At 40.4% G+C, this 27,602-nt stretch overlaps 1 long non-coding RNA gene across 2 annotated transcripts in view; it reads left to right on the top strand.

Annotated features, from left to right (window-relative positions):
* Positions 1–24,668, top strand: part of LOC144258893 (uncharacterized) — a 52,448-nt gene extending 27,780 nt beyond the window's left edge. Inside the window, exons 2-7 of one of the 2 annotated variants that reach the window (XR_013344810.1) lie at positions 11,935–12,029; positions 12,169–12,346; positions 15,802–15,939; positions 18,606–18,704; positions 19,712–19,836; positions 24,140–24,668. This is a non-coding gene — a long non-coding RNA (uncharacterized LOC144258893). The remainder of the gene's footprint in view (positions 1–11,934; positions 12,030–12,168; positions 12,347–15,801; positions 15,940–18,605; positions 18,705–19,711; positions 19,837–24,139) is intronic. The other variant, XR_013344811.1, reaches the window with a different exon arrangement.
* Positions 24,669–27,602: the final 2,934 nt, after the last annotated feature.

Raw genomic sequence — 27,602 nt, 5'->3', positions numbered from 1 at the left:
AGAGAAATGGGACCTGATGTAGTTCCCATTGAAGTCCACAGGATCTTGTCCCTTGGCCTCTGGAGGGTGGTGGATATTACCCTTCTTTTAAAGCTGTTTTTAATAGAAAATGGAAGAAATCTAGTAAATTAATGTCTCTGAAGTCCCTCCTAACAGGAGGCGCATTGTTTTCCATAATATAATAATATGTTTGTTTCTAATGACAAATTAATGCCACTTCAGAGAGCATATAGGACCAGATCCTCAATTTGTGCAAACGGGAGTAGTTTCATTTTAGTAGAGCTATACCAGCTCAGGATCTAACCTGCAGACTGCATTTTTTTAAAACATGCCACAGTAGTTAACTTAGGAAGTAAGATTTTCTTTTTCTTTCTCTGCTGAACAACTGTTTACAAGTCCAACTTAGGGAAAACCTTTCACACATACTTTCCAAACAAGATAAATCTAAATGAAAATAGAAGTTGCTTTTTCATTCATCTTTCAATATCTTATCAAATCTTTTCTGTATAGGCAAGCATTTCGATATTGAACTAGTGAAGTAACATAGGGTCGTTTGATGGTGTGATTCATAGATTCATAGATATTTAGGTCAGAAGGGACCATTATGATCATCTAGTCTGACCTCCTGCACAACGCAGGCCACAGAATTTCACCCACCACTCTTACAAAAAAAAAAAAACCTCACACCTATATCTGTGCTATTGAAGTCCTCAAATTGTAGTTTAAAGACCTCAAGGAGCAGAGAATCCTCCAGCAAGTGACCCGTGCCCCATGCTACAGAGGAAGGCGAAAAACCTCCAGGGCCTCTTCCAATCTGCCCTGGAGAAAAATTCCTTCCCGACCCCAAATATGGCGATCAGCTAAACCCTGAGCATATGGGCAAGATTCATCAGCCAGATACAGTGATGTGTTTCATATCTCACATAAAAACGAAAGTTATTAATTTTATTACCAAAAAAAGGTTATTTGTGAGAGATGTCTGTGCTGGCATGATATAATCATGAAAAATCATACATCAGGGCCCCATTCTATCACCCTTACATTACACAGTACCGTAGTCCACACTGAAGTTTCATAGAAATCAGTTGTTTTCTATTGAGAATTCCTTGGCCTTCTGTTGTGTACAAACCAGAAGTTACTCTGTCTCTTACAAATGCCACATGCACTGTTGAGGGGTGCAGCATAAGGATCTAAATAAAATCGAATAAATAGAATATGTTTGAGATCAATGAATTATATGTGACATAAAGTGTAATTCTGTATAAGCAAATATTGCAGAATTGGAGTTGAAACTAACTGTTTCCACAAAATATATAAGGCATAGAAACAATAGAAACATACCCCAACATCCTATCACTGTATATTTTCTCAATCTCCATGTACTCAAGTAGAAAAGATACAGGGGACTGCAAATTCATACGTACATGATAGTGACTGTAGCTCTATGCATTATTGGGTTTACACTACTGAAAAACGTTTTGTGTAGCCCTGTACTTCCATTCCCCATCTCTTTTCTTTTTATGTTTTATAACCTCACTTTGTGTATCATCTCAAATGTAATTGATAGGCTCTTTAGAATAGGAGCAAGTCAAAAGTGAGGTGCCTACAATATTTCAGAGAACATGGCAATAATTAAAAACAAAGGTAATAATATTAACCTGAAATTAGTATCTCCATTATTGTCTGAATACTGTATCAAAACATACAGTTTCACAGTTAAATACTGAAGTACCTTTCTTTATCTTCAGAAATCTTCACCATTGGAAAAAAAAAGCACATACACAAAAAAGGCACAGATTGTTTGAAGTTTTAGAGATACATATGCAGAAATCAATAGTTTGTACTTTGGAAAAAGGAAACCTTTTATATCAGTTTTACAAAATGAGTTAGAAGAAGTAGAGGGTTCTCTGCCAGTAGCATATTCCCCCTAATAAGTATAACATTTAAACAGGAAAATATATTTTATTGATGGAGCTCTTCCACTTAGAAGAAAAATTCACAGATCTGTTTGCATTCTAAAACAATAAGAACACAGAGCATACACAGATTGAACCATTCTTATTTATGCATTGTTATTGCACAGTGTTTGCTCCTAAAAAGTCAGCATCTACCAATGCTCAAAGAAGAGAAGATTTTGAGAAACAGCAATTCTCCGATTCTAAGTTTAGGAAATTAATTTATTGTTTTGATATAGATAGCAGAGTAAATGTTAGTAAATGTTGACTGACTATTTTTCTGAGATCCAATCTCTCTGTATGGTATTTGTAGACCTCCCCCCAACCCTTTCACTGTCTGCTGAAATGAGGACTCATCAGGCAAAATAATATTAAGTCAGAGCAGCAGAAGGAAGCTGGTACTTGGTTGGGAGGTTTATAGGGCACCCAAGCCTTCCCCATCTTCAGTAGGTGAAAAAACAGCAGCTCCCAATGGAAGAAAATTGATTATCTAGCTGGGAGTCCCGCATCAGCCTACTTTCTTGTATCAGAAGTTCTGTCCCCTTGCTGGATTCTCCAGAAAGACAAAAAGGGAACGAGGCAGTTCCCTCCCTTCCAAGGAAGACCGGAGATCTTGCCTCCAGCTTTCTTTTAGCTAGCTAGAATCCATGAGCAACAGAAAAACCCAATCAGTTCCCTCTGCTTTCCTGGCTCTCCAGAGTGAGAAAGACAGTTGGGACCACAATCATTGTCCCACTACACAGCTGTATGATCCATGTGTGCACACACAATTTGTTTGGCTGATTTTGTGCCTATTTGTGGGCATGGACTCCTTTTAGGTATATTTATTCCCTTGCTCCTTTTGTCTCTCCGGTGCCATATACCATCACACAAAATGATTTGGTGTCACTTCACTACATGATATCAACTCTAGAGATGGTCAGAAAGTGAGCTTGATTTTTCTAGAAACCTTTAATTTCTTTTGGGCAAAAGATCAAGAATTCAGCGTTTGTTTTTTGCCACCAAAAAATATTGTCCCCAAACTGAAAATATTGATTTAGAAATGTTGCTATGGTGCTTCATAGCCAAACTACATCTCCCATAATGCAACAAGTCTCCTGTCTTGCTGAGCTACCACAGTGAATCATGGGGGATGTAGTCAGGCTGAGGAGCCTAGGCTACAGAGGAGAATGGTGGCATGACACAATTAAACTACAGCTCCCAGATGGCACAATGGCTCATTTTCAAATCAATTTTTTGTTTGTTTGTTTTTCCAGCCAAAGAGAGAACACTTTTGGTTCAGTTTTTACCAAATTTCCCATGGAAAGCAGACACTTCTATCATTTTTTTAAAAATAATTGTTTAATTGAAACCCCAATTTTCCATCACAAAACAGTTCCGATGCAAGATTTTCAACCAGCCATAATCAATACCCATGAACGTACAACCATTAATAGCAGTGAACTTCTGTCATAGTTTAATTTACTTTAGCCACTAGGAAAAGAAGGGAATAAGAGCTAAATGATCTCTGTAAGTATCCCCTTATGGATTTCCACATTCCATCATTGGGTGGGGGGAGATTATGCACCTCTGTGGAATCAGGAACCTACAAATTTGGAAGATTCCCATTTATCTGCATGGAGCCAGAACCACCCACAGAGAGAAAGAGTCTCCATGCCAGCTCTGTGTCTCTGGCAAGTACTTCTAACTACATGGTGATATAACTCCCACCAGGAACAATCACATTTTGGCTGCCCCAGCAACCCCCATTTAAAGGATGATTTCTTATTACAGAGGGAGCTTCACAAGAAAGTAATACAGCCCCAGGAGTTCTCAGGAGCTCCTCTCTGTCCCTGAGTCCACGCTGAGAACTACAGAGACTTACGCTTGTGAGAGGCCCCTATGATGTCCGAGGAGAAGAATGCCTTGCACAGCTCTTTTCCACAGTACAGTTTGGTTCTAACTTAGGAAAATTTGTTCTTCTTATCTTTACAGTGGAGGGTAACATACAATCTTGTATAATGTATGCTAAATTTTTCTGTCAATTGAAATATAAGATCAAAATGACTGATGGAGTCAGAGGAAGCCAGCCACTTTTCAAATACAAGGAGAATAATAATAAAAAAAAGAAACAGAAAACTTGCTTTTCTTGGCTCTTGTGTCTCAGCCTCTAGTGAGTCTTCACTAATCATGTCTTTCACCAGATCATCATCTCTTCCTTTTATTTTCCTCTAGGCACAATAATTACCATCTGTTACAGATGTAAATTAAGATTATGACATTAGAGTATGCTTAACAAATTGCATATTTTGTCAAGAATGCTCCTAAAAATAATCTGTATGTAACATTTCAGATCTGCTTCTGGCATTTTAAGGGCTCATCTTGACTAAGGTCAGTAGAACCCAGTTGGGAAAGGGAGCCCCTAGGAGAAACAATCAACAGCCCTTTATCAGAATATGCTGTGCATTATTACCTTTTTTACTAGCCAAGGGCCTCGTTGAGAACTGGAAGTTTCATAAAAGCCAATCTTACAGCTTTAGGCATTTACATTCCCTCACAGAACGTCAAAGACTGTTAACTCCCTCAGGCCTTTTATAAAAGAATAGCTCAAAATATATGTATTTTCAAACTCAACTCCTTGTGTATGTTGAGTTTAATGGAATTCTCCTGAGCTAACGTATAGTTTTGCTTAATGAGTTTCAGCAAGTGTGTATAGTATGTACTGTATCATGACTTCATGTAAGTTCTGTTGTATAATGCCTTATAATGCTCCACTGGAGTCAAATGGAGTTTGTCATTGACTGCAGTGGGAGCAGGATCACACCATATGAGTACATTATCTTTTTAACAGGAGTAAAACATTCAGTCAGATGTTCAGTTTACACCTCTTATCTCCACAGTACTACAGAATGGTACTTGTTTCTTTAATACATCTAAAAGTTTGTCTCAGTCTTGCTTAGTAGACCATTTTAAGAAATACAATAGACTTTTAAATACAAGTATTTCCTTATGGTTTCCTATTTCAACTTATTGCCATCTCATGTTCATTAAAATATTTTAAAAATTATTTTTGATATTTTACTAATTGTAACCAAGATATTTTTAAAACAAAAGTTTCCATGAGCTTTTCAATATGATTAACTGAAGAATCTGATCTACCCAAATGTCGAGAGCTCTGAAATGTGAGTGGCCATGTCATTAAAGTTGTGGGACATTCCAGTTCCAGTGTGTTCAAACAGAGAATAGCAATTTTTGAACAAGAGTCATGTGTATTGCAGTCTTTTATAGAGGAAAGACAATCAGGAGACCCAGATTCCATTCCCTACCCTGTCATCGACTTCCTGTGTGACACTGTGCAAATCACAAAGTCTCTCTGTAACTTAGTTCCCCATCTGTAAAATGGAGATATAGTACCTACCCTGTATGGGGAGATTTTGGCAAACCAATAAAGTGTCTGAGACCACTATTGCTTATTGCTAAAATTAGTCAAGTCAGCAGGCCATCAATTGGTCATGCAGCAGCCTTAGCGTAACCAAAGCATAAGGGAAGGAGGTTTTAGCTGCCACAGACAAGGCGGCTTGACCCCATGTCCTTCCTGCTAAGAATGTTGAAATTGCTGATATATGTATTTTAGAAAAACAGGAAACTTGTCTGTAATGTACCCTGAGGAATGTGTCTGTCAGGGTTCCAAGGCCTAGACACTCTGAAAAAAGAAACATATCTGGTTAATTGAAGATCATAAGGAAACTTTTTGCTTGACCTTAAAAAACTGCTTGCTTAGCAAGTTTTCTTTAAGGGATATGTCATTGTATTACCAATATATAAATAAGGGGAAAAAAGATTGAGGTAGCTGGATTTCTCAGAAGGGGCTCTTCAGGGATGCTCCCTCTGGACACATCTTGGGGTCCCCACTGGCAGATGGAAGTTTGGCCAGTGGAAGCCTGTCACGGTGCCACTCGAGAGCCATATTCAGCTTCGGTAATTATCAAGGGTTGGGCATGTTTTACTAACCTGTTGCAGATGTGTGTAAGTGCTTGAGACTAAGTAAAGTTTAGCATTAAGTGAAAGCACTCTTGTGTTGCCCTGTTTGTGCCAGCCATCTACCGGTCGGACTGCCATGTCTCCCCTGATTTATTTCCGGACACCACCTCACACAGAGTAAAAGTTACCGAGAGCTTTGGGTTGAAAGAACCCCGGTTAACAACCCCACAGCGCTGTTGTGAGAACAAATGCATTAAATTGTGAGGTGTTCAGATACTGTGTTGATGGGAGCCATATTAATGCTTAAGAGAGAGAGCCTCTGACTTTTCTCATATGGGGTCTGATCCAGCACCCATTGAAATCAGTGAAGATGTTTTGACTTCAACAAGAGTTGTTTTGGGTCTTAAATGTCTAATGCTCTGATCATGCATCGGCAGACCCCTCATTTCAGTGAGATTCTACATGGACACAGCGGGTTGCCCAGGCAAAGTGACTTTAATTGTAGGATTGGGACCTATGAAACATGTAGATTTTTAACTCAAGAATTCAGCAAGTGTGAGGACTGAAGATATGTTTAATTTTAAAACCCTCTGAAAATCACTCTCACTTGTTTCATGCCCAAAAATTTCTAAGAATTCTCTGTCATACACAGATGCTGCTATTACAGTTTTCTATCTCCAGTCAATGACTTCCTTCACAGTAAACTTTCACTTTTTAGGCAGTTTGATAAAAATATAACCGGTAAAATGACTCTACTCCTCATAAAAATGAAGAAATAATAAACAAATTTGCTGTGAATGATGTTCTGTCATGTAGATGATAAAAAGTAATTAAAAACAAGGGCTGCAGCAATTGTAAACATGGCTCCAAGATCAACATGCTACACTCTGGAAATGAGTAGAGGCAAGCATTTGACAGCTTTATTTTGTCAGTGCCGAGTGCCTATCAATATTTTGACATCATTGAATACAATCTGAATCAGTAATCACAACTCCTATTTAAGGAACCAAGCAGTAATAGTTAGCAGGGATAGCCAACAACAGTGTGTTTAGTCAGATACAGTGTTCAAGGTATGGTTTGGGGGGGCATGGCTGGGAAAATACTGAGTAGACCTCAAGGAGTGTTACTCTCTTGAGCAGCAGCAGCCCTTTCAAACCTGCAGGAGTTTACCCACATAACATACTGCTGACCTTGGCCCCTTTCGCCTCCCAGCCAGTGCTTGTGGGGATTACAGTGGATGAGAAGCTGGATATGAGTCAGCAGTGTGCCCTTGTTGCCAAGAAGGCTAATGGCATATTGGGCTGCATTCGTAGGAGCATTGCAAGTTGATTGAGGGAAGTGATTATTCCCCTCAATTTGGCACTGGTGAGGCCACATTTGGAGTATTGCATCCAGTTTTGGGCCCCCCCACAGCAGAAGGCATGTGGACAAATTGGAGAGAGTCTGGCGGAGGACAACAAAAATGATCAGGGGGCTGGGGCATATGACTTACAAGGAGAGGCGAGGGAACTGGCTTGTTCAGTCTGCAGAAGAGAAGAGTGAGGGGGGATTTGAGAGCAGCCTTCAACTACCTGAAGGGGGGTTCCAAAGAGGATGGAGCTAGGCAGTTCTTAGTGGTAGCAGATGGCAGAACAGGGAGCAATGGCTTCAAGTTGCAGTGGGGGAGGTCTATTAGGATATTAGGAAACACTGTTTCATTAGGAGGGTGGTGAAGCACTGGAATGGGTTACCTAAGGAGGTGGTGGAATCTCCATCCTTAGAGGTTTTTAAGGCCCTGATTGACAAAGCCCTGGTTGGGATGATTTAGTTGGTGCTGGTCCTGCTTTGAGCAAGGGGTTGGACTAGATGACCTCCTGAGGTCTCTTCCAAACCTAATCTTCTACAATTCTATGATTGTGAGTCCTGGTGTAGACCTGTCTATTTCCGAGGAACTCTCAGGGTATGTCTGCACTGTAATTAAAAAACAGTGGCTGGCCTGTGCCTGCTGACTTGGCCTCACAGGTCTCGGGGTAAGTGGCTGTTTAATTATGATGTAGACATTCAAGCCTGTGCTGGAGCCCGTGCTCTAGGACCCTGTGAGGTGGGAGGGTCCCAAAGCTTGGGGTGCAGCCCAAAACTCTAAATTGCAATTAAACATCTTCTTATCCCGAGTCCCAGGAGCCAAAGTGAGCTGGCGTGGGCAAGCCATAGGTGTCTAATTGCAGTGTAGACATACCCTCTGAGGCTACAACAGCTGATGATTTTTATGGCTCAGCAACCTTCTTGCCTCCCTGATCTGTTCCCTCATGGAAACAAGAACAGCTTCACCAAGAGACTATGGAACAGTTTAATTAAGGAAAGTGCCGGAAGACTTTCAATTTGATTTAAAATATAACATGACAAAATACGATAGGTAACATTCCTGAAATTGCAGAAGGATGGACTAGCTAATAATAGTTCTTTCCTATCTGTTACATCTAGGATTCTGTGAAATAGAAAAAAAATGATAGCATTATTCTCCCTAACCTATTAAAATGACTATTTTTGACCATGTACTGTATTAAAAATACACATCAGCTAGCGTTAATAAAAACATATCTCGTTAATTAAAAATAATGTCTTTTAGGGTGCATATTTTAAATTAGATTTTAAGTCTCCCTTCATTTTGTCATAAAGAAACATGTGCAATTTTCTGTCCCTAGCAAGATTTGTGCAGATGTCCCCTGGTGGAATGTCCATAGTAGCATACACAATATCATTAGCAATAACACTTGCTTACAGCCAGAGACACTGCTTTCATATTGAAAGTGTAAACCAATGTAGCAAGGTTTGCTTCTTTTTTTTTTATCATCAGTTTTATGTTGCAATCACTCACATTCACTGATCAAATTTTAATGTCACCTATCATAATTCAGATGAATTAATGTAAGGAATGTAGATTCTACTTGACCGGAATGAAGCCAAATGCCATTGGTTTAACCAAACTATGGACAGACTACAGAAGAATGCAGCTCATTGTCAGTGTACATTGACTCTAACAACTAGTATATCTACTTATATGGGTGTAGAAATGCTGCATTATATATACAAAAGTGAGGTTTTATCTTACTGTGCATTGTTTTACCAAAGCCTTTCCCAGTGGTTTTGAGACAAGATTGTGTAAGGAAGAAATTTAATGCACCTTACCTTTAATGTGTCTTGCAAATGAAATAAGAATGCAGGAAGACAGTTCAGGTGAAGCATAATGATCACTATTGATATTCTTGATATTGATAGGATGTAATAGGGTCCTCAGAGGCTGGGAGGCCTAGTGGTTAGCATCCACTCAGTCTTGGAGCAGTAGTAGGAGAGCACTGGCCCACCGACTCCACCAGGCCCCAACCCAGGGCCTTAATAGTGTCAGCACTGTTTGACGACCAGTGTGTCACTTCCTACCACTGCTTCCCTCTGCTGCTAGTCTCATATGAGGAAAAATAAAAACAAGAAGTAACCAAATTGTCAGCCCCAACCAGGCTCAGAATACAGTTCTTGTACTTCAGGGAGGTACCTCTAGCCCCTTTTGGCAGGAGCATTCAGGATAAGTCTGTACTCCTCTTCAGTCTTCTGAGCTGGTTGCTACCTTTTCAACCCTGTCTCCAGATGGAGCAAGCTCTGCAGGGTTGGTGAGGCTGGGCTACCTAGGCCCAGAACTATCCTTTACTCCCTTCTGTCCCAGATAGGGTTGCCAACTTTCTACTCACACAAAACCAAACCCCTTTGCTCTGCCTGCCTGCTCTGACCACCTGCCCCTTCTCCAAGGCCCCACCCCTGCTCACTCCATCCCCACTCCCTCTGTCACTCGCCTGCCCCACCCTCACTCACTCATTTTCACTGGGCTGGAGTGTGGGAGGGGGTGAGGGCTCCAGCTGGGGTGCAGGCTTTGGGATGGTGCCAGAAATGAGGAGTTCAGGGTGCGGGAGGGGGTTCCAGGCTGGGGGTGGAGTGAAGGGGTTTGGAGTATGGGAGGGGGTCTGGGCTGAATTAGGGGGTTGGGGTATGGGAGGGGGTACAGGCTCTGGGCTGGGGGTGTGGGTTATGAGGTGGGGCCAGAAATGAGGGGTTCAGGGTGCAGGAGGGGGCAGAGGGTTGGGGTGCGGGGGTCTCTGAGGGCTCCAACTGGGGGTGCAGGCTTTGATGTGGGGCCAGGGATGAGAGATTTGGGGTACAGCAGGGGACTCCAGGCTTGGACTGACGAGTTTGTAGGGTGGGAGGCGGATCAGGGCTGGGGCAGGGGTTTGGGGCATGGGAGGGGTGAGGGATGCAGGCTCGAGGCGGCACTTACCTCAGGCAGCTCCCAGAAACAGCAGCATGTCCCTTCTCTGGTTCCTACACGGAGACACAGCCAGGTGGCTCTCCGTGCTGCCCCATCCGCAGGTGCTGCCCCTGCAGCTTCAACTGGTTCCCCTCCTCTGGCCCCTATGTATAGGGGCCGGAGGAGGGGACATGCTGCTGCTTCTGGGAGCCACACGGAGCCTGCCTTAGTCCTGCTTCACTGCCAACCAGACCGTGCGTTCCAGTTAAAAACCGGACACCTGGCAACCTAAGTCCCAGAATGGGGTTTGTATACCTCATAACATAGAACCATTACACTGTTCTGAAAGCCTGCAATCTCTCACCTGAGAGGACAAATTATGAGGCCACAGGCCATAATCTTAGTTAGGGAGCTGAATTATTACTACCTTGTAAAACTATAGCCCTTCTGTCATTGCTACTGTGCTGCAAGTCTTTTAAAAAATCATTGCTGAATAAATGTTTAGTTCCTGTGTAGTGTGTGCGGCCGTGTGACAGGAAAGAGATAACACTGTTAAGTGAGAGTCATGGTTTCAGTAATTGTGATGTCTGGATTTTCAAATATTAAAGAGTAAGCCTTCAGAGAAGGTCAAGTATCTTTATAATATGTAGATTTTGTAAGTTTAAAGGGTTGTGCAGCAGTCAAGAAGCATTTCTCCCACTACATTATGAATCACTCCTATAATACCTAAGACAACTGGACAGCCATTCAGAGTGAAGAAAACAGTCAAATTTAAGTTCTATGGGTCAGTTGGTTGGTTTGTTTTAATTGGGAAGTGCTTAGCATTAAATTCTACTGTCCACATAGAAAACAATGTATGCTCAATTGGAAGGGGACTAATGTTGAAGAAGGAACATTGAAACAGAATTAACCCTATGTATTTACTCTAAAGGGACAAACTGTGCCTTAAAAGGCACAGACCCACACTGGGACTGGCAGGAAGCTGCACCTTCCTAAGGAGAGCTTAAGGAGAAATTCAAAAGGTACATCCTTTGAGATGAGGCAGCCTTCCCTCCCCTCCTGCATGTCCACTGAGCTTTGTGGGCTGGTTGGTATGATTCCTAGATTCCAAGGCCAGAAAGGGATCATTCTGATCATCTAGCCTGACCACCTGTATAACACAGGCAAGAGGACTTTCTTGAAATAATTCCTAGAGCACAGTTTTTAGAAAAAAAATCCTTTCTTGATTTTAAAATTGTCAGTAATGGAGAATCCACCATGATCCTTGGTAAATAGTCCAAAGGTTAATAACTCACACTCTTAAAAATGACAGGTTTCAGAGTAACAGCCGTGTTAGTCTGTATTCGCAAGAAGAAAAGGAGTACTTGTGGCACCTTAGAGACTAACCAATTTATTTGAGCATAAGCTTTCGTGAGCTAGCTGTAGCTCACAAAAGCTTATGCTCAAATAAATTGGTTAGTCTCTAAGGTGCCACAAGTACTCCTTTTCTTTTTACTCTTAAAAATGTGTGCCTTATTTTCAGTTTGAATTTGTCTAGCTTCAACATCCAGCTATTGGATCATGTTATAACTTTCTCTGCTAGATTGAATAGCCCATTATTAAATATTTCTTCCCCATGTAGGTACTTAGTCCATAATCAAGTAGCCATCTAACCTTCTCTTTGTAATGCACAATAGATTGAGCTCCTTGAGTCTTTCACTATAAGGCCAGTTTTTTTAATCCTTTAATGATTTTCATGACTGTTCTCAGAATCCTCTCCAATTTACCAACACCCTTCTTGAACTGTGGACACCAGAACTGGACACAGTATTCCAGCAGTGATCGCACCAGTGCCAAACACAGAGGTAAAGTACCCTCTCTACTCCTACTTGAGATTCCCGTGTTTATGGAACCAAGGATTGCATTAGCTCTTTTGGCCACAGCGTCACACTAGAAGCTCCTGTTAAGCTGATTATTCACCATAATCCCCAAAATCTTTTTCAGAGTCCCTGATTCCCAGGATAGAGTCCCCATCCTGCCAGGAGATAAGAAGACACAGCCAAGAAGACACTGGACACAGCCATGCCTCCTCCTCTTCCGCCTTCTCACTTTGTGGTGCTATGTGCCTGTGTCCAGTCCTCCCTTGAGCACATGACTGCACCAGTACCAGCCCTTAGCAAGAGTAAGGAAGTTTCCTTATTCTCAATATTCTGTCTGCATTTTTGGGTAGACCCAGGCACAATGTGGCTCTCGATGAATGTAGGAAGAGGTTTACTTCTATAGAATGAAAAACCACTCTTTTGTTAAGGGGGCTGGATTGTTTAATGAACTGGTAATTGGATGCATGACCCAAACTTATTATACTTCCTGGCACGTTGGTGTCTCTGTGACAGGAGCTGCTGCTCTAGTCCATTACTTAATGCATCTGTGCCCATACAACAGTTGGTGTTAATTGAACTGCTGCTTGTACACAGAGATCAAATTACATTCCCCAGTAACATTCCCCAATGATCTCTCCTGGTCAAAGAAAAAGTCCACTAGCAAGGTAAGCTGGCTGGTAAGCTTGCAATGCTGCTACTGTAGTTTGGTTTGGTTTTTAATACAAGACAGACAGCAATAGTAACTGTAACCAGGTACCTTTCACAAGTACTAAAATTTATCTTACAAAAACAAGCTCTACAACTACAATACCTGCTGCTTGTTCCTGTTCTAGCATGACTGTATTTGCAGGTCGTTGATTTTTGTGTGTGACAACCTACCCAATTACCTTTTGAATCCAGAGACTCTCCTCTGTGCATCAGTGAGCAACCCAACCACCCCTGAGGCAGCAGCAATGTGGGAGAATTCAAGAGCACTATTTAAGGACACACAGAACAGGTTTTCACAATTATTATAATGACAGGTTTCAGAGTAGCAGCCGTGTTAGTCTGTATCTGCAAAAAGAACAGGAGTACTTGTGGCACCTTTGAGACTAACAAATTTATTTGAGCATAAGATTTCGTGGGCTACAGCCCACTTCATCGGATGCATGCAGTGGAAAATACATTAGGACAATTTTATATGCACAGAGAACATGAAACAATGGGTGTTACCACGCACACTATAATGAGAGTGATCAGTTAAGGTGAGCTATTACCAGCAGGAGAGAAAAACAAAATAAAACAAAAACCTTTTGTAGTGATAATCAAGATGGGCCATTTCCAGCAGTTGACAAGAATGTGTGAGGAACAGTAGGGGGGAATTCCACCATGATTTCAACAACTTCCATCCCACCATCAACCTCATCCTGGACCAGTCCACACAAGAGATCCACTTCCTGGAAACTACAGTGCTAATAAGCGATGGTCACATAAACACCACCCTATACCGGAAACCTACTGACTGCTATACTTACCTACATGCCTCCAGCTTTCATCCAGACCACACCACACGATGCATTGTCTACAGCCAAGCTCTAAGACACAACCGTATTTGCTCCAACACCTCAGACAGAGACAAACACCTACAAGATCTCTATCAAGCATTCTTATAGCTACAATACCCACCTGCTGAAGTGAAGAAACAGATTGACAGAGCCAGAAGAGTACCCAGAAGTCATCGACTACAAGACAGGCCTAACAAAGAAAGTTGCAGAACGCCAGTAGCCGTCACTTTCAGCCCCCAACTAAAACCTCTCCAGCGCATCATCAAGGATCTACAACCTATCCTGAAGGACGACCCATCACTCTCACAGATCTTGGGAGACAGGCCAGTCCTTGCTTACAGACAGCCCCCCAACCTGAAGCAAATACTCACCAGCAACCACACACCACACAACAGAACCACTAACCCAGGAACCTATCCTTGCAACAAAACCCGTTGCCAACTGTGTCCACACTATCAGAGGCTCATTCACCTGCACATCTACACATGTGATATATGCCATCATGTGCCAGCAATGCCCCTCTGCCGTGTACATTGGCCAAACCAGACAGTCTCTACGTAAAAGAATAAATGGACACAAATCAGAAGTCAAGAATTATAACATTCAAAAACCAGTTGGAGAACACTTCAATCTGTTTGGTCACTCGATTACAGACCTAAAAGTCACAATATTACAACAAAAAAACTTCAAAAACAGACTCCAATGAGAGACTGCTGAATTGGAATTAATTTGCAAACTGGACACCATTAAATTAGGCTTGAATAAAGACTGGGAGTGGATGTGTCATTACACAAGGTAAAACTATTTCCCCATGTTTATTTCCCCCCCCCCACTGTTCCTCACACATTCTTGTCAACTGCTAGCAATGGCCCATCTTGATTATCACTACAAAAGGGTTTTTTTTTTGTGTGTGTTGTTTTCTCTCCTGCTGGTAATAGCTCACCTTAACTGATCACTTTCCTTACAGTGTGCACAGTAACACCCATTGCTTCATGTTCTCTGTGTATATAAAATTGTCCTACTGTTTTTTTCCACTGCATGCATCCAATGAAGCGGGCTGTAGCCCATGAAAGCTTATGCTCAAATACATTTGTTAGTCGCTAAGGTGCCACAAGTACTCCTGTTCTTTTTGCACAATTATGTAGTTATTATGGGTTCTGAAAGGTTCATGTCAGCCAGGACTGCAAAAATGATGTAAGTGTTTGGGGAGGAGGGGACTACTATTAAAATGGTATGAAGGAAATTAACAGGATTCCATCAAAAGAAACAAATCAACAATTTAGAACTCTCAAATTTATGACAGTGTGCCTTTATATTATCTGTTTGTAAAACTGCTGTTGATTGCATCGTATTGAATCGTGTTTGGTCTGAAGTTTTACTTTTTGTAGTTCATGAAAGAGTCTATTTCCTCTCACTTCATGTCTAATTTCTGTTAAGAGATATGTGATCAGCTTCAGCTATTCATAACTGAGATGGAGAATGGGACCAAACCACTTTGGGTTTTGTTTCATAAAACAAAGCCAATACCTTGAAGTCCATCTGTAAATCACTTAATCACCAGTGCAGATAATGGAACACAGATACTTCATTAAAACTTATTCTGCACTAGATGCAATTCCTGATTTGCTCTATGTGTAAGCAGCAGTTCTGCATTTGAAAAAAGGATTTCAGTCCGACAGATTTAGGCAGTAATCAAACTTGCATTGCTAATATGTTCAGGTTCCCAAAAGAACTGGATCACAACTAACATAACATTCTCCAAGATCTGTCTATATATTCAACCGTTCAGAACTTATAAGGTTATCTGTAATGGTCTCAGTTGGTAACTCCCAGTAATATTACATATATAGCTGTGGTCCAGTCTTCAGCTGAATGAAAAGGTGCAAGCTTCCCTGTCCTCCCAACAAAATAATTATTTTAAAACAATCCACATTTAGCAAACACGGCAAGATAGGAATGCACAAAGACCCTAGGATGCAAACCTAAGTAGCGAACAGCAGCTATACAGCCTCTCCCAGATTTATCTATGGTGAGTGTCAATCAAATAGTTCTCCACAGTGCCCAATCTCTCCAGCATTAGGTAGTTTCACATAAATAGTAGACTGGTCAGATAAAATGGATGTAATGAGCTTGGTGTGATCCACATATCAAGAATACTTCAGACCATACCAACTCACTAACCTTCTTAATGGTCCTGTACACATTTTGAACAGGAGTAACAGAAGTATACCATGAGGAAACATACTTCAGATGGACAATAATTTAATATTGCCCTCTGGCATCCATCCATCAGAAAGAAAAAACGGTGTATAATTCAAGATCTAGCACAACTGTCCTGCTAGTGTCTGCAGGTAGGTCAACTATTTATGGTGAACTTTATCAACATTTATTAGATGACAGTCAGCATGGACAACTGAATTTAATCCATCACTCAAAGAAGAAAATCACTCAAAATAACTAACACAGTGTAATTAAATATCCAGTCCTAAAAGCAAATTATCTTGGGTTAAAGAGATCTCAGGACTGCAGATATTTCTGGAATTGCTTCACCATGAGCTTCTTAATAACACTACCCTGAAAAAGGAAGATCTGAGGGAAGGTGATAAGAGATTTGAAGTATAATGAGGAAACTCTTTAGCAAGGGTTTATCAATTGTTTAGAACTGATCAGGAAATTTTGACGAAGCTTCTCCCTCCCCAATCAGAAAATGCTAAATTGTCAAAACTGAACTTTTTACATGAAATGGTTGATTTTGATTTTTTTTTACTTGAAAAAATGTCAGAATTGCCTAAACAGTTCACTTAGACATTTTCAAAATGAAAAAAACCAACAAACTAATTTCCTAGTACAAAATGACTTTGCGGTTTGAATTGTAAGCTAATTATAGTTACACATTTAAAAGAATAAAAGATGGTTGAAATCTAAATGAAAAATTTAGAAATTACTGAACCAAAATGTTTGGATTGAATCAATTGATGATTTTTTTTTTTCAGATTTTTGGTTCATGAAAGTTTGAGATTGACTTTTTAATCCTAATTTGGGATATTCTTTTTTTTTTTTTTTTTTTTTGTGGTCTGGAAAAAATTCACAGGATGGGGAAACTATTTCCCAGGCAGCTGTACAACTGCATCTTTAAGAGAAGCTGGCATCTCCAGCCAAGCTCATTTTACTCTCTTTCCCCTCCTGTGAAAGAAGGAGTAATCCTACTGCTCTGCCACTTTATTTTCCTGCAACTGCTTGTTTAGATTGAGAAGGGTTGCGGGGAAGGATATGGAAGTTCTTCATATCTTCCCCCCAGGCCTGCAGGAAGTACCAGTCAGCAATTACTTCAGCTCTTTCACCCCCAAATCTTGGGGAGGGAGGGTAGGTGGAAGTCTTTATGCCAGGCATGGCATAGGGGGTGGGGGAGCTAGAGGTTTCTTCACTAAATCCCTATACTAACTGGCCTGGCACAGGCAACTGAGAGCGAGTGAGTCTTTTCACCTTCACCAAAGCCTGACTGGTAGTGTCGGCTGGGTTTCTCTCCACACACATTTTCTCCCAGGCATAATGCAGTCGCTCTATCCCCTCCCCCAACTGAAGTTAAAGGAAGTTTACCACTGACTTCCAAGGGAACAGGATGAGGCCCCCAATGTGTGTGTTTTTCCAAGCCTTTCCAATTGCTCATAAACAATCAACAGTGTCAGTATTTGACATTGATTTATCCTCCAGGTGTCAAACAGTAAAAAAAAAAAAAAAAATCATAAATAATGACAAGAAATAGGTCCTCTAACAAATTGAGACTTCAAAAGCAAAAGAGTAAAGGTCATTAACAAATAAAGCAACTTATCCCTATAGAAACCTCCTACAGGGAGAGCAAAAATCAAAATGCTGTACAAGAAAATAACTTTAATTTAAAGAACAAAACAGCTTAAGAGCCTCCAAAGACTAAATAGGACCCTAAAGACACAGTGATTAAGAAAAAGGCTTGCTGCTCATTAGTTCCTGGTCTTCCTCTGAGGCAGTCTTCCTTTGAGACGGTTTTCATTGAAGAAAATGAAAAGAAATGGGGATTGTTACTGTATTGATTTTATAGGGAAGGAAACAAGTTCATATTTAATCAAAAAATATAAGCTTGCCAGTTTCTAAACACAGGGTCTGCCCAATTTCCTGTAGAGGAGTGATATTAATTCTTATGATGCATTGTTTTCACTACATGATAATCAACTTCTGCAGAAAAGTCCTGGAGGAGATGGAGCTACCTGAATATATGGGATTAAATCTTCTCTTTGTGAACCTATAGAGTATAATGTAGTAACTGAAGACATCTTCTTTGAGAAGAATAAACAACATTAATTTTGCAAAAAGAAAAGTAGTACTTGTGGCACCTTAGAGACTAACTAATTTATTTGAGCATGAGCTTTCATGAGCTACAGCTCACTAGAACAATGAACAATCCTCCCAACACTTGCACCCCCCCTTTCCTGGGAAATGTTGGATAAAAAGCCTCACCAATTTGCATAGGTGACCACAGACCCAAACCCTTGGATCTGAGAACAATGAAAAAGCATTCAGTTTTCTTACAAGAAGACTTTTAATAAAAATAGAAGTAAATAGAAATAAAGAAATCCCCCCTGTAAAATCAGGATGGTAGATACCTTACAGGGTAATTAGATTCAAAACATAGAGAACCCCTCTAGGCAAAACCTTAAGTTACAAAAAAGGTACACAGACAGAAATAGTTATTCTATTCAGCACAATTCTTTTCTCAGCCATTTAAAGAAATCATAATCTAACACGTACCTAGCTAGATTACTTACTAAAAGTTCTAAGACTCCATTCCTGGTCTATCCCCGGCCAAGACAGAATATAAGTGAGCTGTAGCTCACGAAAGCTCATGCTCAAATAAATTGGTTAGTCTCTAAGGTGCCACAAGTACTCCTTTTCTTTTTGCGAATACAGACTAACACGGCTGTTACTCTGAAACCTAACATTAATTTCCTCATTCTTCCTTGGATAATATGTATTCCCTTTCCAGCATACTGTCATCCAACACAAAGGAAACATTGGAGCCATTCCTCCATAGGGTATTATGCAACAAGGAAACTGTTCTTCAGTTCCTGAAGCTGAATTCAAGGTCAGTTGCTAATAAAGTTATCATTTATAATTTGACCATGCAGAGAAATTCTGGGATTGCAACTGATACACCAGGAGCTTCCTTCGCACAATAATCATATGTCAGCGCACTTGGACTTCCATAGGCCACAGGAGGATCAAAGAGGTGTCAAATTCATATGGCACCTTAGAGACTAACCAATTTATTTGAGTATCCGATGAAGTGAGCTGTAGCTCACGAAAGCTTATGCTCAAATAAATTGGTTAGTCTCTAAGGTGCCACAAGTACTCCTTTTCTTTTTGCGGATACAGACTAACATGGCTGTAACTCTGAAACGTGACAAATTCAGTTTGTCTCTTAGCTGATTCCTTTGACTGTATTCACTTCCTGCATGACTTGTGACAGGAGTAAAGTGAGAACGGTCATAATTCATAGCCCACTCTGCTACACCTCAAACTTTCTCAATGAACTGAATATGTGACAACTCAGCTGTGGGACTCATCCAAGTGCACTGTCTTGAAAGACTTCAGTGACAATGCAGATAATGATTCCTCACGGTTGGCCCAATGGGGGTTTGACTGCCATGAGAACAAACCTTTTGCAGATGATTTCTGACTGAAATCATAAAGGTTGATTTCCACTGAAGTCTAAGAGTTTGGGATGTATAAAAAATTCTCAGTTGGACCCTTAGCTGAATTTAGCTCTCATGTTAGTTAAGAACTCATAGAACAAGTTAAAAACTGGAATAATGCAAGTAATATTGAAACTACCTATGACAGGTTAGAACAGCCAGGAAAGGGATCAGTTACCTGCCTGTCATGTGATTCAGCAAGGAGTTAAAGGAATGGATGTGTCCCTCTTCCAGTGGAGGAGAGAGAGTTGCAAAGGGAAAGGCCTGTGTAGCCTGTTTTCTGAGTTTGTGTCTGAATCAATAAACATGCCCTGAGGAAAGAGTCTGAAAGTTGTGGGAATAGAACTGAGTTTTCCTGGGCAGGTGCCGGTGCTGATCAAACTACTCTATCCTACAGAGCCCTAGAAATGCTACTCACCCTTCACCTGCTGCTCAGCACCAAGGGTTTTTGGATCTCTTTTGATTAGCAACTGATTATATGCTGAAATCTGATGTTCAGAAATTATGCACAACAGGAATAAGGTAAGAACATGCACTCAAGATTCCAGAGGTGAATGCATTAACTCACCAGCAACCTACTCCCTCCTGAGTCACCAATTTCTTTTTAACTGTTGTCAAGCACTATGGAATACCTGGTTTATTAAGTCAAATTTCATTTCATTCTGCAAGAGCATAGCAATTTTAATGTCTGATATTGACATAGTTCAGTGACAGAGTTTTTGAATAATACAGAATTTAATTGTATAACACAAATGTTTTTATCAGCTTCCTGGGATTCAAAGGTGATTTTTGTATGGTTTTTTTAGTTCATACATTCAAATAGCAAATGGTTTTTAATGGTTTCTTAGATTTCCTGTGTGCTCTTAACTTCAGTTTTAAAAATCAAACATTTCTGAACTCTAGAATATTTTATTTATAAAAGCATGAGTGTAATGGGGTCTACAAACCCCAGGCTGAGCAGAGACAGAGGTGGGAGCAGAGTCTCGCCTGTTTATGAGCAAACAGCTTGATCACCACCACCCCACTCAGCTGCCAATTATGGAGGCAGACACCCACAGCTGCAACGTAACAAGAACAAGGTCTGCTGTGAAGGGGACAGTACAGAGATGGAAGGGGAGGTAGAAGGGCCTGGGATAGCAAAGGAGTGAGAACCCTGCACCAGGATACCACGAAGAAAACAGCTGAGGAGGAAATTGCAAGTTTTAAAATGGAAGGGCTGATAGACTTAATTGGCAGTGAGAATCCAGGAACTGACCTGACTGAGAACAAACTTAGGAGGTCCAATCAGGAGAAACAGAGACCTCTCAGAAGACCACACCAGAAGATGATGAAAATGAAACATTTACTTATTTGAATCCATTTTGAAGATGAGCATTCTTTAGCACAGCATTATGAAACTTTTAATGTATGGTAACGGCATCCAACCAGACAATGAACAACACGTTCATGTGCTGTAGACGTACACCCCAGCTTGCCACACACTAATTCTCCAGCTAGACACCTCAATGTCTAGGATCTTGGTTATTTTGCCTATCGTGCTCTATTGCTTGCAAACCAGAGCCATTGTTCTGCGAGGTGCTGAGCCCTCCACTCCTGCTGACATCAATGTGGGCTGAGGACAACAAATGCACTGTAGGATTGGACCTGCAAATACAGCATTGAAATATTATTTCTGATAAGGCGGGGCTGAGTATTGTTTTAAAATTACTTTTAAAAGGATTGAGATGATCATTTTAGGGATTACAAATCTTTGGCATCTCCTGGATATTCTATGGAATCTTGAGAAGACTGGGCATTTATGGCAATTATTTATTTGTAAAGTAATTTCTGAAGTTTTTTTCTTTGGTTAAAATTAGTCTAATCAGGATTTACACGTAGTAGAGGTTTCAGCAAGTAATAGTACCGCATTGTATGTCTCGTTGATCTCTGGTTATAAATATTGAAACAGGAACACAGTTTCTAGTTTTACATTATAAATAATGTAGCTCTGTGAAGGAAGATTATGTAGCATATTATCAGCTCAAAACACTTTAGCTTTTGTAAGATATTTTTGAACTCAAATTTGATGACACTGTTAAAACCACAAGTAGTAGTGCAGCTATAGCACTAGTGGATTTTCCCCCTCACACTAGAACTTACTATCTTATGTGGACTTTTATAACTCTCTCTCTCTCTCTCTATGTGTATATATATATATAATATAACTATATAAAAAGATTAAATAGAACTGTGAAAATAGTAAACATCAGAAAATTTGATGAGTATAGAAGATTTTCATGGCTAAAAGAGAAATCAAACTTAGAGACAGTGAAAAGTTTTAATTAGATCTGATTTGAGACAGAACATGGTCTCATTGACAAGGCACAGGAAAGGGAATCAGGACTGGTCATGGAACACAATTAGTCTCCTATCTCATGTGACCTCAGCCAAATCACTAAACATCTATGTGATTTAGTTTCCTGTCTGAAAAGTGGGTAGTAAATTGTTCCTACCTCATAAGGGAGCAGTAGGGAGAAGCATACTACCACTTATGAGTTGACCAGACATTCATTGACTTAAATGAGTTTGGATCAGGCCTGCACTATAGTGATGAGTGCTTTAGGAAGGACTATAAATAGCGTTTAGCACCTTCATTATAGGGGGAAATTATTTTTTTCAACCACCTCTCCAGGGAAATATACACACCTCAATCAAAAACCCATTGTTCAATGTAAATTTACTTAGACAAAAACACCAGGAAATATTTTCATTTTGTTTCTTCACGAGACAGACATTTTATTAGGAGGCTGGAAATGGAATTATAAACTGTCTCTTGATAAAAATAAGATTTCTCCATTAGACAAAAAGACAGATGTTTTAAGATTAAAAAAAAAACTTACAAAAATTCTTTAAGAAAAGATTGCAGAATTTAAACATGAGTCATTCTGGTATTGCAGCTTCTCTTTCAAGCTGAACCATCTTCTCATTGACAATAATGGGGATGTTCATTTTCCTGAAAGATTTAGAATAACAGAATGAGCCATTCAAAGAAGCATAAAGGCTCCTGATGCCTGTCTATATCTTGTATGTCTTATTATGGTATATTATGTCATCATTTGTTCAGTGCTGAGTAGAGCTGGGTGAAGTGTTTTGCCCAGAACATTTTTTATCCCACTGAAAAATGTTGATTTTGGTGAATTGCTTCAACTGAAAACAAACAAACAAGGTCAAAAGGAATAATTGACATTACCAAAACAAAATATTTGTAGATTTTTCAGGCTAGATTTACACAGAATTTAAGTGCCATTCATGAAACTGACGGGGAGGAGGAGCTGCCATCTCACCCTTCTACCCTATAGCTGAGTGGTTAGGATGCTTACCTTGTTTGACTCCCCATTCTGGTGCAGGGACTTGAATCTAATTGAATCCCCCTCCAAGATAAGTGCTCTAACTACCAGCCTATTGGGTATGATGCTGTGGGTGTCTCAGTCTCTTTTGTAGAAACTATTCTATTTTGTATAACTTATTCAATGTGTAACCCAGCCCTGAGGTGTGTCTTCAGCCTTCTCTCTTCAGGGTTATGGGTCCTGGGTACATTTTATAATGGCACCTGACACCTGGTGCCTCCACCCAAGGAAGCCCCTCCCCTCCCCCGCAGAACCTCCCCCTCATCCCAAAGGAAGCCTCCCCTCCCCCCGCATTTAAGAGAAAGCAAAGGGCCTGTCTCTTGGGAAAACATTTCACAAACAATCTGTTACAGAGAAGTACCACTCAGAATACAAATAATAAAATAGTTCTCATAATTCCCAGAGTAATAAAACAGTAACTATGGCTTTGACACGTATAGAGAGCTCTGGGGACAATGGAAAAAGGGATCAGGATAATAAAAGGCAAAAACAACTATTCATAAACTCTACCCCTCCTAAAAGTACAGTCCATACAAACCATTCTGTGCTCTCTCCCAGCACCTGCCTATGCAATTAGTGAGTTTTAGGCTCAGTCTTTGATGGGTTGTGCATGACTGATGTCAGTGGATGGCTTAAAACAAAATCAATATACCAGGGTGATCTTACAAAGTATCCACACCAAGGATGGTAAGATGGTCCATGTGGCTGTTTGGTCTGAATCCCAATGCGCAGTTAGGCTGGCTCTTGGTAGCGTGACTTTGACTCTCCTGAGCTTCTGAGTTTCTGGTCTGTGCTGAGCTGACAGTGTTCAATGTCCCAGAAATTCAAAAAGAACTCAATCTCCCCTTGGGTAAGAATGTGGAGGGTTGAAGGGTCCTGCCCGGCTGCAATGTTTCTCTCCCCGATATACTCCAAAACACAGCCAACACCAAACCGTTTGTCTCTGAGTGCACTGCTTATGATTGATTCTTGTAGTATTGCTAGCAAGTTCTACCTTTGTCCAGGACCCTAGCCAGCCTGGGAAACTGAGTCCTGAGCCAGGTTTCCTGTAGCTCGATTCATACTCCATGAGGGCAAGTAGTCAGAAAAGCTGCTTTGCAAAAGGCCATGTGACCTGTGTGGGTTGGGAGAAGCTGAACCACAGGAGCAGTCAGCAGGTTGTTTTTTCCTAACTGAAGCATTTTGCAGCACATTAGTGATATTGTTAACTTTCAAGTAGGGAAGCCCTGGCAGTGTTAATTACAGAAAGGGGAAATTGGTAGGGAAAACTCATTTCTTTTATTTTAATTGTATACTTTGAATGTTTGATTTTAACGAAAATGTTTAAGTAACATTGTCTCAACCAGTAACAATCAATTTTTTCTCTTATTTGAATGTGGTGATAAGGAAAGAGTCATTTATACTTTGCTATTCTCATTTTTGTATTTTTCTTTTAACAGGTTTCTTTTTTAAACTGAGTGGTTGATTAATTAGTTAGCTGACTAGCTAACTGAGTGATTTCAGCAGAGGAGGAGGAAGAGTCTGCATGGATTCCAGTTGGAGGTTTCTACAAGCAAGAGGAAAGAAGATATTGTTACAGTGCTTTTGACTCAGCAGACTATATAGCTTTTGGTGATAGAAGACTGTAACTCAGCCTAAGCTTTTGGGAACTCTGAGTTACATCTCACTGTGTTTCTGTGGGAGTGACCTGTTTAGATATATATTTTTTCTTCATTTATGCCTATGTATAACTGAAGATAATACATGCGGATTATAAAGTATCTAGGTTATGTTGTAAAAAAGTTGTTCGTTATGTTTTATCATCATATTCTATAAATTGGTACTTAATTCTTAAGTTCATTCCTTTTGTTCTTTTTGGATGTGGCTGTGGGAAGGCTGACCCTGTTCAATCTTTGCTGAAAATCCTCAGTGATTGAATTCTGAGTGTATATGTGCTTTTCTATGGGAGTTTGGGTTTTTAGGCACTGGAGAAGGGCAGTGAAATAAAGGTTATATCTGTGCCATCGTTGCTGCTGTAATCCAGGGGCGAATCCCCTAGAGGCATAGTGTGGTATTTCAGGAACATCATCTCCAAAAGTGTTACAAATGTTATTGAAGCAGGGAGTGAAACCCGGGTATCCACCCCATTCCACATGAGTGCCCTAACCCCCAGGTTATAGATTAACTCTCATACTGTCTTTCTGGCCCAGTGACTATCCAAATATTTTATACAAAGTGGAATAGCTTCAATAGGTGAGACTGAAAGAGATGTACAGCAGAATAGCTAGGAGCCTGGAGATCAGGGCACTCACCTAGGTTCAAGCTCCTACTCTAGAATAGGCATTCAAACCTGAAACTCAGGTGCCCTAACCATGTGGCCATTGGTTAGAGGCGGGGAGGGGGCACCAGAACTACCTTTTTTCATTAACTTCATTTTCTTGCTTTCATCAAAAAGGTTAAACATACTCAAAATGAAATTTTCTGACATTTCTTGCTTCACCAAAAAATTCAGTTTTGGTTTGACCTGAACCATTATTTTTATTTTTTTCAGAACTGCCAGCAAACTAGAAACATCAGTTATTTGCCCAGCTCCAGTGCTGAGCATGCAACTGGGGTTTAACAAGACCCACAAGAAAGCACTGACCCTCTCACTGCCAGCTACATAGAAAGGAACAACACAAAATGTAAAAAGAAGACCTGGAGATCCCATTTTAGAGACTTGCTTTATTTGTTAATGGTTGAGTAACAGTATTTTTAGTGATGTGGGTCAGCTTTTGTGGAAGTATGGTAGCAGTGAATTTAGATGTGAGATTTTAGAGGAAATAGGGAGGAGACTTTGTACACGGGGATATGGGGAGTTGGAGGCATAAAATGTAAGCTGAAAGAAAACATGAAGGGAGAGGTGAGTCTGGATTTGTTGTGCAAGAGAGGAGATGCATGTTAAGAAATAAGAGAAGAGAAAACGTGGGGGCAGATGTGTGCAGGGACTTTAGTACACAGTGGATTTACCTCACTGACTTGGATAATATATTCGATACAAAAGAGAGCATTAAGACTTCAAAATGAAGCTCTGAAAAGTGAAGAAACATCAGTGCTAAAGTTGCATGTTCACTAATGTTCATATGCATTATGATTGCCTTTAATAACATAACCACTAATTATTATTTCTGCAGAACCCCTGCCTTTTTAGGGTGAAATTCATTTAATCATTCAGAGAATCCAATACAAATGCAGTGTAGGGAGATTGCAGGTGGAATGACCATTTAGGGGCTGCTTGAGGAAAGGGTTATCCACACTGGTCCGTATAAGCTAGCAAAGAAAGCTGCATTAGATGTGGGCCACGGGAATCACATTTTTACATATCCAGAAATAGCAGCTAAAAACAGGGGGAAGGCATGCTAATAAGCAGCCCTACACTTGGGTCCTAGGCTTGGGGCTGAATTTTGCACCTACCCATCTAGGGCCTGATACTTTTTTTTTTTTTTTTTTTTGCCATCCCAGATCAGACTAGTCCAGCATCCTGTGTCTGACTCAAGCACTTGCTTCAGTGGAAGGTGCAAGAAATGCCATAAAAGACAGCTATAGATAAAAACTGTCCATAGGGGAATTTTCTTCCTAGACTCGATCTGCATATTTTAGGCTAATGCCTCTGTCTTCTATATAGCTGAGAAAAACACATCAAAACCAAGTGCTTTCACGTAAAGCCAGCACTTTATTAGTCTCCAGCACTCTCATCAGAATGCCTTTACTCAAAGTCTCTGTTTTATTTAGTCTCAAGCACATACAAACACAATCGGTTACAGAGTACCTCAAACAATTAGTTATCCCACAAGTCTGGAGCAGTCTTCAGGTGATTCAGCAGCAGATTTCTGATGGCCAGCCTTCGATCTGTGGCTGGAGATCTTTCCAATGTGTCCCCAAAGTGGTCCACTTGACCCAGACTGACAATTCCCCTCTTACAACCCAAAAGTTACAAAGACAGGTCAATCAAAACTGTTACATAGCTGACCAAACAAAATCAACCATTAGGCAAAAGCAGGAATTACAAAAAAACATGTCACTAAAAAAAACATTGTTAAGCAAGAGGTTTGAGCCATTAGTCTGGCAGTTGTATTTCCCCATAATGACAATCCTAAGATATAGCCAGACTTCCTTTTTTTCCAAAGATGTTTACCCCAGCATATCAGAGAGGGTTTTGAGTCAAGTGCATTTCATATGATAGCTGCCTACCCTTCTCGGCTTGTCTTAGTTATGCTAAGTTCCTGAAAAGGCCTATTAAATGGCTAAATGAAACAAGCAGAATAATTGATAGTCCATCTCAAGAATCGGCAGTGGCCTGGACATCTGTCTGGTTGCTTAAAAAGCCCCTTTTCAAAGTCAAATGTGCATTCTAGAACTTAGACTTAATTAACAAAATACCCTCTTATCAAACAAAGTTTAGCTCACCCCCAATGTCTTTCCAGCATTTTTCAGACTTTGCTGTTATCCTTTTTTTATGAAGCAAACCCACTGTCAGCTTTCTTCCTAGGTGAAGGTTGTTTACTGTGTCTGTATCCCCACACTTATAGTCCAAAACATACATTGTCTTCACATGAAAATTGGACTCCCTCCTGCTGTTTTATTTCTTCCTGTAAATTTCCTCTCCTGAAGATTTCACAGTCCCTTCATTTGCATTTGGCTCAGACTGTAAATGGACAGCCATTGGAAGCCATGCAATACTTAACTTACATGTAGCCAGACAAGTAGATAAACAAGATTTTCAGGCAAGAGATGTTTATCACCTTCTGTTGACCAGTCCCAAGTCACAGACTTTGGGAATAATATATAGAATAATTTTATCTGATGAAGATGCAGATGCACATATCCGCAGACCATTTTTGCAGATCACGAATCGGATGCACATACAAATTTTGTATACACACA

The sequence above is a fragment of the Eretmochelys imbricata genome, chromosome 1 (assembly GCF_965152235.1).
Source record: "Eretmochelys imbricata isolate rEreImb1 chromosome 1, rEreImb1.hap1, whole genome shotgun sequence".
Taxonomy (NCBI): Eukaryota; Metazoa; Chordata; order Testudines; family Cheloniidae; genus Eretmochelys; species Eretmochelys imbricata.
This window is presented reverse-complemented; position numbering and strand designations above follow the sequence as displayed.